Genomic DNA, 19545 nt, shown 5'->3' on the forward strand with positions numbered 1-19545 from the left:
CTGAGAATAAGGCTTTTGCCTTCTTGGGAGGGTTTACTCCTATGTATTTTATTCTTTTTGATGTGATGGTAAATGGGACAAATGGTATTGTTTCCTTAATTTATCTTCTGATAGCTTGTTGTTAGTGTATAGAAATGCAACAGATTTCTGTATATTAATTTTGTATCCTGCAGCTTTACCAGATTCATTGATGAGCTCTAGTAGTTTTCTGGCAATGTCTTTAGGATTTCCTATGTATAGTAAGTGTCTTGTCATCTGCAAACAGTGACAGTTCTACTTCTTCCTTTCCAGTTTAGATTCCTTTTGCTTCTTTTTCTTCTCTGGTAATCTGTGGCAAGGGCTTCCAAAATTAGGTTGAATGAAAGTGGCAAGAATGGACATCCCTGGCTTCCATCCTTGGAATACTGTGGGAGAATTAGTGTGGGCTTAGAGTGTGTAAGCAATTGTAATGTTTAGTGTCATCAGTGATCGTAACCTACATATTTGCGTTCCTTTTTTTTTTTCCCCCAGCACTCAGCTGCCATGGTTCAGGCAGGCATGGAAAAGGTGGGCTTGAAATATATAAAGGATGGGATTCTCTGCATCCTTAAAATAAAGCCAAGGCTTAGCTAAATAAGGAGGTATAGGGAGTATCCAATGAAAAATTTCAAATTCAAAAGGGACTTTATTCATCTTGGAAATCTGGAAGAGACACGTAAGGTCTTAGGAGAGTACAGTATTTGGGAACTGTCAGGTAAAAGGAAGTCCAGGCAATCCATGGAGAAGAGAGGAAAGACAAATCTGGTAGAAGGAATTAGACTGAGGAAAACAAGAAGAGAAGAAGTATGGTACAGGCTGTTCTTTTGAGAAGGTCCAGCATTCAGACTTCATAGCTTGAGGGGGAGGCCTTCTAGGCATGGTGTTAGGAAGATATTTCTTTTTTCCTAATGGTCTGCAGGTTGGATGTTGGAAGAAGAATGAAATTAATATTATTTCATATTATGTCCATGGTCCAGGGGCAAAGGGTGGTAGGTGGCAATGGTGGCCTCTCATGCTTCAATGCATCTCAGAACTTTGGGACCATTCTGTATCTAAAACTTCTAAGACAACTACCTGTTTTACTCCAGTATTCTGATTGGTGCTGCCTTAACTTTTGTTATAGATTCAAATTAAAGGAAGCAAAAAAATATTTTCTCCCTAAAAAAGGAGAATCACATGTTCTATTTTCCATCACCCAATGTTTGGTCCTATATATTGCACCTCTGTACATTCCAATCAAGTACACAGCAGTGATTATAATTTTTTAGGAAAAGAAGAATGAAAGTACTTGTCATTAAGCCTTATAGACTTCCCCAAATAGTTTACTGAAAGAAATTACTAAGATATATGGTTTAGGATTGATACATATTTTCCCCCAGGTATGGACATATTAATTTCTCTTCTTTCTGAGAAAGGTGTGGTTTCATTTTATTACCAAGGAAATAGTCAGCAACACCAAGATTTCTTTATCTGAGGCTGTTTTTTCCCCTCCATCATTATAAAAAGAAATTCTTAAATGAATTTCTTCAGAATATTTTATTTGGTATTTCTCAATTTTATCTGTGAATATTTGTTCTTTTGTTCACTTTAGACAATTTAAAAGAAAAAAAAACACAACATTTCCAACTGCCAGATACAGCCATTTTGATATATTTAGTTTGTAGTTTATTTTATTATACTATGGTTTTTTTTAATTAATTAATTAATTAATTTTTGGCTGTGTTGGGTCTCCATTGCTGCACCCAGGCTTTCTCTAGTTGTGGCAAGTGGGAGCCACTCTTTGTCGCGGTGCACGGTCTTCTCATTATGGTGGCTTCTCTTGCTGTGGAGCACAGGCTCTAGGCATGTGGGCTTTAGGAGTTGTGGCACACGGGCTCTGGAGCACAAGGTCAGTAGTTGTGGCGCACAGGCTTAGTTGCTGTGCAGCATGTGGGATCTTCCCAGACCAGGGCTCGAACCCATGTCTTCTGTGTTGACAGGCGGATTCTTAACCACTGCACCACCAGTGAAGCTCTATACTATGTTTTTTCCCCAAAAAACCTAAAATAAAAATAAATTGGAGGAATATAAAGTATTACTTTATAGCCTGCATTTACACTTAACAAAAAATTATAAACATGTTTCACATACATGAATGTTTTCTACTTGTACTTCTTAATGACTAATTTTTATTTTATACATGAAAGTAATTTATTTATTAAATTTCATACTGCAGTATGTTTACATAGTTGTAAAATTTATGATATAAACTACATAGCCGAACATTCTTATACATAAACATTTTTCATGTGCATGATTATACCATAAGGACCAAACCAAAGAAATTCAACATATCTATGGACGTGCACAAGTTAAGGTTTTTGATTCATATTCCACATTGACTTCTGGATTTAAGTTAGCAATTTAAAATGAGGGTGTTCATTTATACCCATCGTCTGAAAAACTGATTTTTAACCATTCATTTTCATCTTTGTTAATGTTAGGATAAAGTTGTATTTGTAATTTCTAATGTTATATTTTTTGTGAGGTTGAGCAATTTCATATTCATGTGTAATTTATTTTCAATATTACTTTACACTCTTACTGTTTTCTTATTGGTTAGCAAAAATATTTTTGCATGTTAAAAATATTAACTATTTCTCCTGTGCTGGGCATTATTTTCCAGTTTATTGCTTGCAAGTTATTTTTATTTATGGTGTTTTTGATTCAAACCTTTTAAAAGTATTTTTTACAAAAGTTCATAAAAGTGATAACAAATCAAGTGATTCTAAAAAGCTAATGATTTAAACTGTTTGCTCCATGTCTGCCTATGTAATCTGCTCTCCCTGAAGAATCACCCGTCACCTTTTTATGCATTTTGATTGATTGTTACCAGTCTGACTCTATGTAAACTAATTCTTTCTCTATTTCTTTATTCATCAACCTTAAATAATAACTATTCTTGTCTCACTGTGCTGGGTCACAGTTTAGGTCACTTATATTTTCCTGTTTCTTCCTTCTTCCTCATGTTAAAAACTGATAGTTATATTATTATTTCCTCTGTTGATTGGTGACTTTTGTTCATTTTAATAATAAGCTCTCGATCTCTACTTATTTTTCCATCAATTTCATTCAGTATCTCATTTCTTCTCCAAGTAGAATGAGAATATTAGCAATCCCAAGCTTTCCTCCATTTTTCACTCTCCTTTTATCTCCTACTTTCTGGCAGCTACGATCTGATTTTACTTACCAAGGTTTTTGACCTAAGCCTGTGTTTATCTTGTATTTTACAGTCACAATAATGTCTTCTGTGCTTTCATGAAAACCAATAAGCAGTGGCTATATTATTATAGTTAAACATAGGAGTAATAACTATATTGCCCAGCCAAGCATTGTGATAGGATAATAGTTCCTTCTCTCCAGATATTCTACAAGTAGAAGGCTTCTAACATCAAGGTTATGATTTTAATTACTTAAAACCACACTGGTATTTAGTTTGCCTGTATTTGAGTGTAACTTTTTATACAGATTCCTGAGTTTCCTAATGTCTTTTTATTCCCCCTAGTTGAATGAAGAATTAGATGCTTTTTAAATATCTCATGTATTCTGTCTCTTCATTCAAAGCATCTACTCTGTGGGATCAGTTCATTCTCAGCGAGCTCTCTGAAATAGCCTTCTATCCTTTGCTGCAATCCAAACTGATTGCTTTTTAGGCCAACTATACTGCTTCTGTTATGAGATTTCCCTTTACTCTTTTCCTTATCTATGCCCACTCTTTCCTGGAGATGTATCTTCCTCATTAAAAAAAAAAACTCTCTTAATTCTCTCACGTATTTTTAAATTTACCCTCATTATTGCCACATGGTATAATAATTGCAAATGCATACTGTGAAAGAAGGCTTCACTGCTTGCCAGCTCTATGATCTTGGATAATTTGTTCAAGTTCTTTGATATTTCACATCTGTAAAATGGAGGTTTCTAACAGTACATATTTTATAGGGTTGTTATGAGGATAAAGTATTAGTATTTATAATGCACCTGTGACACTGTATGACGCCCAGTAATAATTTTCTTATCAGTGTTTGTTAGAAAGATTTTTTTTAATAAAATTTTATTATTTTATTTAATTAAATAGAACACCTGGAATATTTTTTAAGTGATAATGATAACAAGCTGCTCTTTTATTTTTTTCAACTCTTGTGGAAATATCTCCATTGAGTCATCAGGAAATATGATGCAGATGCAGCTATTGCTTGAAAATACATATATAGCACCTCATTTTAAATATATTCCTCTAATGCATGTTGAGCTTCTTTTTAAATCAAAAATGCTTGTGAAATTTTAGCAAATAGCATTTGGTATCTATGAAGATCATTGTTTTTATTATAATTATTACATTAATAACAAACTAATTTTAAAGGTTCTTTATTTTATATGATCACGTATTCTATTAGCGTGATACTATATTTCTGCAACATTTGATTAATTTTTAATTTATATAATTAGTTAAACTTGCTTTAAAAAAATCTACTTTTGTTAGATTTTCATTTTAGTGATGATGCTATATTTATAAAACCAATTGAGAACTGCATTGAATATCTATTGCTGCATAACAAATTACCCCCAAAACATCTTAAATCAGCAAACATTTCTTATTTCACACAATTTCTGAAGGTCAAAAATCCAGGAGTGGCTTAGCTGATTCGTTTTGACTGATTCTCTCACAAGGTTGCAGTCAAGTTTCAGCCACGGCTGCATTTTTCTCAAGATTCCATTTGAGCAGGAGGATGGGCTTTCAACTCAGTTTAATGATTGTTGACACTCTTAGTTTCTCTCTGCAGTTGTTCATAGCATTTCGTTTGTCACCACATGGGTTTCTCTCTAGGGTTGCTCACAAAATCGTAGCTGCTTCCCACTGAGAGAGAGAAAAGAATCCAAAATGATGCTCAAGTCCTTTATTACCTAGTATGAGATGTGACTGACCATCGCTTCTATCATATGCTATTACTAATCACACAGACAAACCCTGGTAAATGTGGAAGGAAGCTACGAAGGGATGGCAGTACCAGCCTATGGAGATTGTTGAGGGTCATCTTGGAGGCCAGCTACCATAGGAACTAATTTAACCCTTCTTTCCATCTAACCTTCCTTCCATCTTTCTTAGTCCTTTGTTTAAATTTAATTTACACATCTTTTAGTTAACACATTTTTTAATTTTTATTTTTATTTGACAACGTTTTTTTTTTCACACTCATTGCTCTGGAACATAATAAGCCATTTAAATTTGTATACCTGATAACATATGAGCTTATATCTCCTAAATATTTTTATTTTTGCTAATTCTATTAAAATTATTCTTGCAGTTCATCATATACATCAATTACATACATCTCTCTTCCAGATCCCTCTTCAGATATTATCTTCCTTCTTAGAATTTATATCACTCTATCCCTCTGAGGGATCTTTTCTAGTTTGTACTATATACATCATTGATTCATTGTTCTGCAGTGCCTCTTCTACTATTTATTACATCCCACGTGAATTTTAATTCTTTTATTGTAGCTTCCTAATTTAATTTTATTTCATTTTTATTGTTTTTATTGTACTCATCTCACTTTACACAACATTCTGTTATCGATTCAGTTCAATCTATTTCATTCTTGTAATTCCCTATCTTTACTCTAAATAGGACCCAAGTATTTCCTCACTTACTTAAGACACCATTTCCTTTCTAAAAAAAAAAAAAAAATCCAGATTGTGTAGGACCTTATTTTTTGAGTTATTGATTCTCTCATTCTGAGTCTTCAGTGTGATGTTTCTTCCTGTTGTTCTTGAGTTATCCTGACTGTTCTGACTTAGGCTGCAACTCCATATTCTTTCTGCTGTATGAAATGAGGGCATTTCTGTCCACAGGTGTATAGGTTTCTCCTGGTTCAATTCACTTTTCACTGAGTGTAATAATGGATACACTTCTTTAATTTCAAGTCAGAGGTCAGCAAAAAATGTTTGCCACGTGTAGTTTCTAACATTTACTTAGTGCAGCTCTGCTGTAAAAAGGTAAAGGACTTCTCAACCCATTCTGAAATGAGACACCAGTTATAACCAAGAAAAACTATAATTCCAATGGCATATTGTTAACATAAATGTTCTTTTGCCTATTCCCAATAGTTTGTTCTTTTTTGTACTACTGCCAGCTTCTCCTCACTTAATACACACGCACAAACATCCTTAGTTTATGATTTCTGTACACTGTCATTAATGAAGATACTCATCCAGAAAAGTGGTGAGATAAATATGCAGCCATAAAAGGGAAAGATGGATAGATGGATGAATGGATGGATGGATGGATGGATGCTTAATGAGATAAACTTTGAGTCTCTGAAATATGAACATCTAATTACAGAAATAAAGATAAATATATAGGCAATAAATAAACAGTATATCAATGGATCTATAGATAAATAGATCAGTAGATTGATAGATTTTTTTCCCCATCAGACTTTATTGATAAGTTGAATTCTATACAGTTTGAGTTCTTAATGGGTGGTACCTGTATGAATCACTCATTTGGGTCTCCAAATTTAGCTCTATCTACCCTTTATCATTAGGAGATTTCATCGAGATGCAAATAATATGCATTAGTAATTAGTCTTAATTTTTATTGTGTTGTAGGATTTCATGTTTTTCCATGTTACTCTATTTTAAGAGAGTTGCCAAGAGACTGCTTCAAGTGTTTTTAGCTAGATTCCATTGTTGAATATGTAAAATCTTGCTTCCTAAAGTTTCTTAAATTGATTTTTGTCTTCTGTAATCTCACAGATTATTGATCCCAGTTTTAGATTCTAATGCACTATAGGTTTGGTAATTCCTTCTCTTTAGCTACTTCATCAGTACCTTTTAATGCTTTCCACTAGTTTATCCATCATTCTGATCACATCACTAGTCTCCCAAAACTACATAAGTACTAACTTTGGAATTATGTTTATGTCTTTCATTCTCAATACTCTAATTTCTTAGAAAAATCAGCCCTGTAAATAAATTTTTGTTACTATATTACTCAATTTATTTTTTTAACAAGAGCTAAAATATACCTAAACATCTTCTAATCATTTTTAAATTTTGAGAATATTATAAATTTACACACAATTATATGAAATAATACACAAAGATCCCATGTACTCCTTACATATTTTTCTCAAATTGTAACATTTTGTAACACTATAGTACAATATCAAAACCAGAATATTGTCCTTAATACAGTCAAACCAGGATACTGACATCAGGTTGCTAATTTGTAGCCACATCTACTTCCCCACAACCCCACACTGTCCTGGCAACCACTAAACTGTTCTCCAGTTCTATAATTTTGTCATTTCAAGAATGTTATATTAAATGAAATCATACGGTATGCAACCTTTGTGGATTGTCTTTTTAAACTCAGCGTAGTTACCTGGAGATTCATTTAAGTTGTAATTTATAACAATAGCTCATTCCCTTTTACTGGTGAACAGTATTTCATGGTGTGCCTGTATTACAGTTTCTTTAACCATTTACCTGTTGAAGCCCGTTTGGGTTGACTCTATTTTGGGGGTTTTACAAAAAAAATATGCTTTAGCCATTCATGCCCTGGTTTTAATTGGACTTAAGTCTTCATTTCTCTAGGACAAATGCCATAAATATAGCAATCACATGTTTAGTTTTTTTAAAGTAGAATGTTTAATTTTCCAAAGAGGCTGTAGGATTTGTGGCATTCTCACCAGTAATACATATGAGCAATCTACTTTCCTCACATCGTAGCTAGCATTTGGTGGTGTTACTACTTTTTAAAAAAATTTTAACATTTTAAAATACACGTAAAGATATCTCATTATGGTTTTGTCATTTCCCTTATGGCTAATTATGATGACTATATTTTTCTTTGCTTATTTTCTACCCATTTATCTTCTTCAGTGAAATATCTTATGTTTTTTGCCCATTTTCTAATTGGATTGTTTTGGATTATTTGCTTTTTTTTAGTGTTGAGTTTTGAGAGTTCTTTATATATCCTAGATAGTAGTCCATTGCTGGATATATGATTTGCGAGTGTCATCCATCACACTGCAGTTTAGCTTTTCATGCTTTTAACAGGGTCTTTCACAAAGCAAATGTTTAAATTCTGATAGCATTATATTTATCAGAATTTATTTATCATTATATTTAGTTTTTCCTTTTATGGATTGTGCTTTTGATAGCAACTCTAAGAATACTTTTCCTAGTTCTAGAACCAAAAAGTTTTATTCTTAGTTTTTCTAAAGGTATTACAGTTTTATGTTTTACATTTAAACCTGTAATCCATTGTGTGTTAATTTTTTTTTAACATCTTTTTTGGAGTATAATTGTTTTACAATGTTGTTAGTTTCTGCTGTATAACAAAGTGAATCAGCTATATGTATACATAGATCCCTGTGTTAATTTTTGTATAAGATGTGACACTTAGTTCTAGGTGTTTTTTTTTTGGTCTGTATCTTATTTATATTTTTTGTTAACACAGTTCTGCCTCGTTACTGCCAGGTGGAGGTAAAAGTCTAGCTTCACTATTTGGCCTCCATTAAGAAAGAGGGTTTGGGGTCCTCATATATGCTAATGGGGATGGCAATTCTGGCTCCCCGGTTAGACTCCATTGACACCATGTTTGTGTTTGCCTTGTTATTTCCAGGCAATAGTAAAGTCTTGGATCTCCACCTGACAATATCACAGTGGGAAAGGGGTGAGGCACCTTGTTACTGTCCAATGGGGATGGAAGTCCTGGGTCCCCACTTGGTGTCCACTGACATCATGGGCGGATGTGGGTTCCTTCCCAGCTAGCAGGTTTGAAAGTCCCAGCTCCCAACTAGGTCCTCTCTGATAACACCCTGATAGGGGCTATAGGGGTACCTTATTACAGCCTTATAAGGGTGGAATTCTGGCCTCCCCAGTTGGCATTTGCTGCGGTGGGCTGAAATAAAGTGCTGAAATAAAGTGCTTATTGTCTGAAACATTTTTGTCTTGCTAGCCTACCACCTTTCCTGGTCCTTTGGATAGAGAGAGTAGTCTTTTTAAATTATTCCCCCAATTTGACCCATTGACATTTCTGTGTTGTCAGTCGTCAGCTCTATGTCTGAGGTGTATATAGTAGACAAACAAATGATACAAATGGACTTGTTTACAAGACAGAAACAGACTCACAGACTTAGAGAAGGAACTTATGGTTGTCGGTGGGGAGGGGGTGGGATAGTTAGGTAGTTTGGGATTGACATGTACACACTGCTATATTTAAAATGGATAACCAACAGGGACCTACTGTATAGCACAGGGGACTCTGCTCAGTATTATGTAACAACCTAAATGGGAAAAGAATTTGAAAAAGAACAGATACATGTATATGTATAACTGTATCACTTTGCTATACACCTGAAACTAACACAACATTAAAAATAAAAAACAACAAGAAAACCCAGAAACTCACCTCCTTGTCATTTCTCAGATCCTAAATCTGCTAGCTAATCTGCCTTTCTCTCTCCACCTTTGAGGCTTCTTATATTTGTTTTGTGTATAATGTCCAGAGTTTTTACTTGTACTTAACAGGAGGAATAAGGAAAAGTTCATCTGCTCTTTTATTTTTATATTGAAAAACGTACTAAGCCTCTTCATGCAAATCTTACCTTCAAGCTTACCTCCTGTTTTAATCAGCTGCATCTGAAGAATTATCTTGTTTTTAGCTACTGCAGTCTATCTTGATTGTAGTCCAATATTTGACTCCTCTGTTCTTCTTCCAGATAGGACTTTAATTTGTCAAGATATTTACCTTCTTCTTCACTGGAAGCTAGTCATATGCCAGCATGGGGAGAAGGAGGGGATATAGATGGGGCTAGTAGATATACACCATACTATGGCAGCTCTTTCCCTTGTCAATTATTATTTTAGGCCCATGCTTGTGACTCACCCTAGGGAATGTGACATGAGGGCAGACCAGTGGGAGACATTTGGGAAAGTTTTCCTCAATCCTAAAACAAGCAAACAGCATATTTTCAGATGTGGATGTGACCCTGGAACTTGCATTGATAGAAAGGAAAACGATGGCAGGGGGCAAAAATGTAAAGAACCTGGGATTTTGACAATTTTATTCAGGTATGAAATTAACCATCTTTAGAGCTGACCTCCTCCTGGAACTCTTGTTTTGTGACATAAATTTATTGAATTTTAAAGCCACTTTGAATTAAGTGTTTAAAATTCTTATTACTCCTTGTTACTAAAAGCATACTAACTGCTTGTAAAGCTATCAGAAATATCACTTGAAACAAGCAATAGTAATCATAAAAAATAATCCATAATCAGTGACCTCATCATTTTTAGAACATGCTCAGAGAGTCAAGAAAACTATATTTATTTAGTCAACAATACTTTCATAATGCAAGCTTATAATGTCATATTATTCTCACTACGTTTCACAGACGAGTGAGACTGGTTCTTCGGGAATAAGAGATTTGTTTACAGGCACACAGATTTGAGTGGCTGGAATTCAAGCCAGGACTTGTGGTCTGAATCTAGCGATGCTGGTTATTATATGTACGAATTCTGTTCAGTAGTAAAGCCACCAGTGTGCTCTGTGGTTAAGACATTCTTCTATCTAAATGTATTACCTAATAAATTGGCACCAACACAATATTCTCTAGGGAGTTAGAACTCATTTTCATCTGTAGATGGAGAGATTTTTCTTTAATTGTTCTGTATATGTAGCAGAGAACCTAGGGAAACTACTAACTGTTCTTGAGAGACACACTAGTAGAAGAACAGCTGGAAGACAGTGTGACTCCATAGGCAGAACAGCAGGCTAGAGATCAAGGGACCAGAATTTCTGATCCCATTTCCCATTCCTAAGGAGGAGTGACCTTGAACAGATCCCTGTGTCTGGTAGGCCTCTGCCCCAGCAGAAATGAACATGGAGATTGGAGGCTAGGTTTGATGTACATTTAATATTTCCAGTCTATATACTAAGGCTGTTTCCATGGAAACTTAAATGTATTTGCTGGTAGCAGATGTTTGTGGTATCATATCCCAGTGCAAATGACATCTAATCCTCTTTGTGATATCAGGTAGGGGCATTCTCAAGGGCTACTGAGAAACTCTTAAAATTATAAAACAATGTTTATCTTAATTTGCTTTAAAATATAGAATTATGGAGCTGAGAATTAATACATTGGTATATATTAACAACCCCTGATCAGCCTCTCTAATTTCTCATTAAAATGTTAAGTAAATAAATAAATAAGTAGAATAGAATAGAATAGGGTCAAAACATCAACAGTAAAGAAAGCAGAAATATTGTTCAATAATATAATTGACTCGAAAAAGAATTTCCAACAACCAAAATGTAGAGAAAATGTCATTGCAGAGCAATGAGACAATGAGAGCTTGTTTTCCTATGCTTCTACAATATTCATTTGATACAAGGATATAGATTCTTTGTCAATGAGAGATGAAAAAGGCCTCCTACCTCCCATAAAATGCTACTTCCAAGGTGTTTCGTGTTGTTTGTGGCAGAATACTGTGGTTGTATAAAATCCAGACTTTTAATATGATAAATTCTCATTGGAAAAATATTGACAAGTGTCACAGAAGTGGCTTCTTTTCCATTCTGACGTGCTTTCTGGTTTGCTCCCCAAGAGTCTGTTAGCTTTGTTCTTTTCTATGTTCTATTTCATAATGACCTATTGAAGCACTCACTTTAGCCATCCAGATTGCCACAGCATGGCATTGTATCATGCTGAGATGTCACTAAGCCTCAGTCTCCAAGCCTGGAAAAATGATTAAAGTGACTGCCTTCCTAAGGGAATACTTACATCACTATCCTTGAAAAATAATGAGAGGCCGCCATAATTGACATTATCACATGTTGTTACTATCCCTAAGGCTTTTTAAAGTAATCATAGACAGTGTAGACAATACCCTGATAATAATGTGGCCTCAAATACAGATAGCTATTCCCTTTTATGTTGCAGTTGCACTAACCTCAAGCTGTAGATTAATGAAGGTAGAACAAGTCAACTCAGAGCTGGTTAAAGACCCAGGCAAGTACAACAGTCACCTCAAAGGAAGACAATAGAAATTTAAAAATCAAAGCTACCAATGAATATTTATGGAATCCATGTGGGGAGTTAACATAATAGATTCAGGTCTCCTAAGGTCAGGGATCCCCTTATGCATTACAACCAACTATGTGTACAAATATCTGTCTGTGCTCATTTGTGTCACCTCCATGAATCCTTCTCTGACCCAGTAGTCTTGTCCCAGAATCCGTGAAACTGTGGCAGGTAAATTCATCAGGTTGCAAGTAAGATAAAATCTCAGATGCTTCACAATCCTTAACAGTTATGGCAGTGAGGATATATGATGCTGAGGAGATATGGCTTTTTGAAGAGGAAAGACAAGGGTTCCATGACAATGTTAGGGGATAAGAGAAAATTCTTTGGTATCTGGTACTCAGCTAAATGGTGGGCAAGGGTGGAGGGGATTGGAAGTAAGGGCCCCTTACTCTCATACCTGTTTATGAACTTTAGAAGCTGAACAGCAAGAGGTAGTATTGAAACAAGCTGCCAAAATGGTGCCTTGTGCTGCTCACTGTCTTCTGTGCAGGCAGAGAAAGGGCTGTTAGTAAGACAGTGGATTTGCAAACAGCATGGCTAGAGCCAAAACTGTGTAATTGTAGATGCTGGGAAAAGGAGTCCTCTAATCTGAAATAAATGACGTCAGCAATGAAGACCTTGTTATTCAACACAAAGCTTTGTATAGACTAACAACATTAGAAGTTTGATGACTGAGTGAGTGAATGGTTTCTGGAACTAAAAGTAAATGTGCATTGCGTATGCAGATTCACTCTCTCTTTCCATGCCGGGCCACCCATGCCCCGTGTTTCCCATACCTTCTGCCCTGACCTCAGCTGCTTTCAGGAAAAAAATGATTAGGGATAGGGCAGTGGATGTCCTGTCCCCAGGGAGGGCCAATGGCCAAATACTATCATTCAAGTATGCTGGGTAACTTCAGGGAGGGAAAGGACTCCAACTTTTATAGCTCTGTTGGATAGAGGCACTCTAGCCACCATCTTAACAGTGGGAGGAGGAGGTGCCCAACTTCAACAATGTGTTTTGAACAAACTTTGCGGTAAAAAAGAGAAATAAAAATAATCTCCTAGGTAGAGCTCTTTACTAGCAGGGGTTGATTCTCACCTTAATGTATCCAAGGAGTTGATGTGTTCTGGGCTTGTACTTCCCTATGCTAAAAGTGTCAGAGGAGATAAAAGTAGAGAAATATTAGTATAACAAATTCCCCTACCATTGCCACCAGTGGATAGGTAAAAATTTAGCCCAAGTACTTCTACACTCAGAATTTCGAAGCTTTCACTATATAAGTGATAGCCTGTTGACTGCTAAGTCAGAAGCATGAGTCTCAACAGCTGTGACAACAGTGTTACCAAACATTTGCCAAAAGGGAAGGATTATAAATTCCAACAGAAACCAGGGGCAAGTAGCTGAAAAAAGTTTCTTGGAGCCATGTAGGCAGATGCACAACACTCAGTACCTCCTATGGTCAACACTGTTATCTCTTCAGCTATACAACCACTAAGAAGTATCCAGCATCTTATTGGACTCTTGGTGTGGGAGACATCATGTGCCTCACTTGAGCATCCTACTTGATCCTTTATATCAGCTAACATTCAAACCAGCATCCATCCTTTCGGTGAGACACACACCAAGGAGCTGCAGTAGAAGCTGTCAAGTATACTGTGACATGCTCTCTACCTTTGGATCCCAGCTACCCCGATGACCCCTTTGAACTACTAGTCTCTGAAACTTGGTGACATGGCTGATTGGAGCCTCTGGCAAAGGGAGGCTGTCTTACCTCAAAGTGTCGCTTGGGGTTGTGAATGTGTTGCTTTCCAGACACAGCTATCAGCTCAACCCATTTTCAAAAGCAGCTCTTAGCTTGGTACTGGATTCAAGTTGAATTTGTATACCTGATCCATGGAAGTCTGTGACTCTCTGACCTGATACTCCATTTTGAGGAGAGTCAGCTTGGATTAAATGACTAAAAAGACTCAATTGTCAAGTGGAAATAGTAAATAAGAACACAGCCAGCCTGACCCTAACAGCACTTCAGCTTTGCAGTTTTAAAAAAAGGAGCACATAATAACTCATATGTGGTTAGTGAAAGTGCAAATTGGTTCAGTCTTAGGATGTTAATTTGGCAATAATTAATTTAAAACAGGGATGAAAAAGTATATTTCCATTCAGTGTGTATATTAAAATGCTGCAACTTAATGGCAGTAATGATTTAAATATTTGTCAAGTTAAGAAAAAAAAAAGAGTAGCTCTCAGTCTAGGGTGAACTTTGTTCCCCATTCCACCCACTTAAGGAAAAAACACCAGCTCATTGGGGCTCTCAGTTCAGGTTCCTCTAAATGCCTGGACTGTTTCACTGTATTTCAGCTAAGCCAAAACCCAATGATGTCTACTAGGCTGATGCAGTTCTGCCTAATGCAAGCTATTCAGAACTGAAAATAGATGTACTTGTTCTGCTCAGTGGGAATAACTCAAGACTTTTCTCAAAACACAATCCTGTAGTCACGTCAGTGAATCTTTTGATATTTTATTGACTCTTGAACTGTTGACAGTGGCTTAGCTATTTGGTGCCCTACTTGGAATACTACTGACTGGCGAAATAAAGCAATACTTTGGGGTCCAGGAATGATTGAGACAAATCATGGCTGCTGATTGAACTCTCTGGACCACTCATGTACATGCCCACAGTAAGGCTGTGTTTCCTGATGAGACCCATCAGAATCAAGTTGCTGACTGAACCACACAACTCGGATTGTCACTATTGCTGTCTAGATCTAACATTATACCAGACATGGAAACGTGAGCACCATAGTATACTGGACACAAAGAAAAGAACTATGTTTCTGCTGCAGTGGATACCACTGCATTGCCAGACATGCAACTCCAGCCCAAATTGGACCCATATCACTATGAGAGGGGGGATTTAGCATAATCCATTTTCCTGGCCCCTGCTAGTAGAATGACTACATCAGACTTCTGGCCAATTCCTGGGCTATTGGTGGTGGTCACCACTGATCAAGATGGCTTGACTAAACTTTAGACAGCCTTCTTCCTGCCTTCCCTGGCCTCCTTCTCACCCTGGCCCTTACTGAATCCAGATGGCCTAATTATAGAAGTCCCTCCCCTCCCTTTGCTTACGGTATTTACTTTAGAAATGTGTTATTGTAAATTCTTTCTCTGACTCTTTGAGATGTAAAAATGTTTTAAAGCCTCTCTCTGTGTAAGACTCTTTCTCAAGGACCTAGGAGCCATTCCCTTGAAATATAACCAATCAAGGAAGATATCTCCCTATCTCCTATCTCTTTGCGAAGGTAAGAACCTAACTTCAGTGAACACTGCACTCCAAGTTGTAAAACTGCTTTCTGTTATTGAGACAAAGTTTGCTTTTCCTTTGGGTAAGGTCAATTAGCAAACACAAATGGCCTAGGACACCCTGACCCTATTCTCCTGTCCTTTGTTTTTGTAGAGTTGAATTTAGACTGTGTTTTGATTTCTCCTTGCTATTGCTGTAGCCTTGAGTTAAGTGTTTCTTACATGTTTAACTTTGTCTATTGAAATTTTTTGCTTTGATAGCACTGTTGACACTTTTCAGATTAAGATGTGGCATACTCTGGTTTGATTAACTCAATATAGCCACACTCTTTTGGTGATTGAAACTAAGCTGAACCTTTTGTTTGGCTTTCCAGACCTTTTGCACTCTGACAATGGTGAGAAAAAGGCACTCAGAATGACTAAGAGGGCTTCCCTGGTGGCACAGTGGTTGAGAGTCCGCCTGTTGATGCAGGGGACATGGGTTTGTGCCCTGGTCCGGGAAGATCCCACATACCGTGGAGCGGCTGGGCCCGTAAGCCATGGCTGCTGAGCCTGTGCCTCCAGAGCCTGTGCTCTGCAACCGGAGAGGCCGCAACAGTAAGAGGCCCGCGTACCGCAAAAAAAAAAAAAAAAAAAAAAAAAAGACTGAGACAAGCTATTCAATGAACCTTCCCTGATTCTTATCATCCACAGACATCTGATATCATTTAGCACTGGAATGACTACCTCAAAAATTTTCTCAAAGTATTTTCCACTATACCTCATTAACTTCCTTCTGATTCATTCCCCTTAGTAAAGTAGTTTGGCCACTAAATATGGCTGCTTCCAGCAGAAAAGGATCATCTCCTCTAGACCACTTCCTAGATAATGATCAATATAAAAAAGAGTAGGTTTTATATAGCCTAACTTTAAGAATCCTGCACTATTTCTGGGCATGCTGCTTCTTTTTTTCCCCTAATAGCAACCCTGAACTAGTCTGGTTGGAGTACTCTATGTGGAAAGACAGCCAAAGAAGGGCTCAAAAATTCAAACTTAAGGCTGGTTCTGCCACCTGGATTCTCTTGTTAGACTGACAAGATCTTGTGTCATAAAGATAATGATCCCTTGGTTGAGTACATTACTTGCTAAATCCCCCTACAGTGGTTCATGGGAGCCAGAGAGGGGCTATAATGAGTCTCTGCATCTTATTAACATACCCTTGTCCCACTTCTATCTGACCCCTCTGAATGAAAGGATTGGGTGAAAGCAGGGATTATTGGGGGGAAAAAACGGAAATTTACAGCTAGTATAATGAGACATACCCATAATTTTGTGGTGGAGGGAGAGCAACATCCCTGTCACTTGGGGAGAGGACGCCTTAGATCTTGGAAGATAAAGGGAAGTGAGGAACATTAATGATCTTTAGAATAGCTTTTGGAGCCTTCCTCATGAAGGAAAACACCCTAGCGTGGCTCTCGCAAACTATTACAAGCCCATTAATTTTAATGACTGCTGGGTCTACCCTCACCTACCAGAATTAATTCTGACTAATATTTGACTATGATAAGATTTGGTCCTTTTTTAAAATTTTTTTTAAATTGAAGTATAGTTGATTTACAATGTTGTGTTAATTTCTGCTGTACAGCAACATGATTCAGTTAGACATATATTGATATATAGTCTTGTTTAATATTCTTTTCCATCATGGTTTATCATAAGATATTGAATATGGTTCTCTGTACTATACAGTAAGAACTTGTTGTTTGTCCATTCTATATATAATAGCTTACATCTGCTGACCCCAACCTCCCACACCACCCTCCCCCAACTCCCTCCCCCTTGGCAGCCACTAGCCTGTTCTCTATGTCTGTGAGTCTGTTTCTATTTCGTAGATAGGTTCATTTGTGTCATATTTCAGATTCCACATATAAGTGACATCGTATGGTATTTGTCTTTCTCTTTCTGACTTACTTCACTTAGTATGATAATCTCTAGTTGCATCCATGTTGCTGCAAATGGCATTATTTCATTCTTTTTTATGGCTGAGTAGTATAAAAAAGTAGTAGTACTGTGGTCCTTTCAGTCATACCAAGAAGTGTATTAGTAACTACAAGGCATAGCCCCAGCTCCTGTACCTTTCACACCCAAAACTTGTTAACAACTGTAGCAGTCTTTTAGTGGGATGGGCAGATGTCATCTAACTGGTGGTGTAGAAAAACAGGATAGGTTGGACTGACCATTGCTCTCAGTTATTCAAAATGAACTAGGACCCCAAGACGTACTAATTGTCCAGGAGGTCATATTGGTGACACAGTCCACTAGTGGACTCTGATTAGTATAAATAAGGGTTTCTTTACAGGGGCACCATGTGCACCTGGGACTTTACTTCTTGTGTAGAATTACAAATATTAACTTAATTTTCTTCTGAAAATAATTTGATTTCTACCTTAACCGTGGTAATAAGAGACCTTCAGGTGTTTAAGAAAATACTGCCAGTAGATCATGTAACCATCAGATAACTGGGGAGGGCTTCCCAATATGAAGAAGTTCTTGGTTACTGAGGGGGGTTTCTGGAGGGATAATTTACTTGATATTTATGTGCGCTCTGTGGGCAGTTATCCCTAAAATGGGAGCTGTCTAATTAGAAAACGTGATATTAAATTGGTCCCTGACTTTAGCTGAAGTAATCAATGGCATTACCTAGGCTGTAGAAGGCATTCAGGCTAGCTTTAGCTCACTGGTCAGACTTGTTCTGTAAAATAGACTTGACCTGTGCTTTCTTTATTTGGGTGAAAGTAGAAGCTGTGAAACTGCTAACATCCCCTGCTATACAAGGATTAATGCCTCAGGAAAAAAATGAAGGTCAGAGTAGAGTTTTAAAGAGAAAAGTAATCTGGCTTTCTAAAGCACATACTAATTTTTATGGTGATGGAGGATTAGTTCAGCTTGCCAGGTCCAGGAGTTGGGGTAGGAGATCTTAAGGGGTAGAGTTGAGGTCATTGCTACAAGTTAGCCTCATCTTGATGCTTGGATTCCTGTTGGTAATAGTCTTAATTAAGTGCTATTTGAGGCAAGGTAAGTGGACTTTTCCTCAGCTTCTGTCAGTCAGTTTAATTAAGTGGCTGAAGGAGTGCTGTACTAATGGGAAAATTCACCTCAAGTTCAAGATGGTGTAGAAAAAATAAGTGGAAATTATTGTGAGACAGTTGGCCATGGGTCTCTTGAATTTCTGCATATCTTGCAAACAGAGGCATAGATTGTCATCTTTTCCAGACTATATATTCAAGGATATTTGTATAGAAAACAACCAGAGAGAGTGTATTCTTCTGGAACAAAGATCTGGGATGCTTCCTGTTGAGTGTTATAAAGACAGTGTTCTTTCTAGGGCAAGGACAAAAATCCTCACTGCCCATTATAAAATAATTGGGTTTTCTAAGCTCAGGATTTTTTTTCTGTTACGCATACCACGGAATATATTGGCATCATCTCGCTTTTGTCTTATCACCCCATAGAAATACAGGGGCTTGAGGTACTGGATATTATTAATGCTATGAGAAATAAACTGTCTTTTACCTAGAACTCTCATGTCTTCTGTTTGCATAATTAAAGTAGCAATGGGCTAACTTATCAGTTTGCTAGTAGTGTATTGTAAAATCACACACACTTCATAGTTCTTGATAAATATGATATAAAAATAATGAAAGTAGCTTTAGCTAAAATAACTAAGAAAAAAAGACAAATTAAAAAATAATAAATGAAGAAACATTACAACTGATGCCACAGAAATAAAAAAGGTCATAAGAAACTACTGTAAATCATTATAGATCAATAAATTAGACTAGAAGGAATAAATTCCTAGAAATATTGAACCAACTAAGAGTGAATCATAAAGAAATAGAATATCTGAAGCAACTGACAAAGGATTACTCTCCAAAATTTACAAGCAGCTCATGCAGCTCAGTATCAAAAAAAAAAAAAAACAATCCAAAAATGGGCAGAAGACATAAACAGACATTTCTCCAAAGAAGATATACAGATAGCCAACAAACACATGAAAGAATGCTCAACATCATTAATCATTAGAGAAATGCAAATCAAAACTGCAATGAGATATCACCTCACA

The sequence above is a fragment of the Globicephala melas genome, chromosome 6 (genome assembly GCF_963455315.2).
Source record: "Globicephala melas chromosome 6, mGloMel1.2, whole genome shotgun sequence".
NCBI classification, from domain to species: domain Eukaryota; kingdom Metazoa; phylum Chordata; class Mammalia; order Artiodactyla; family Delphinidae; genus Globicephala; species Globicephala melas.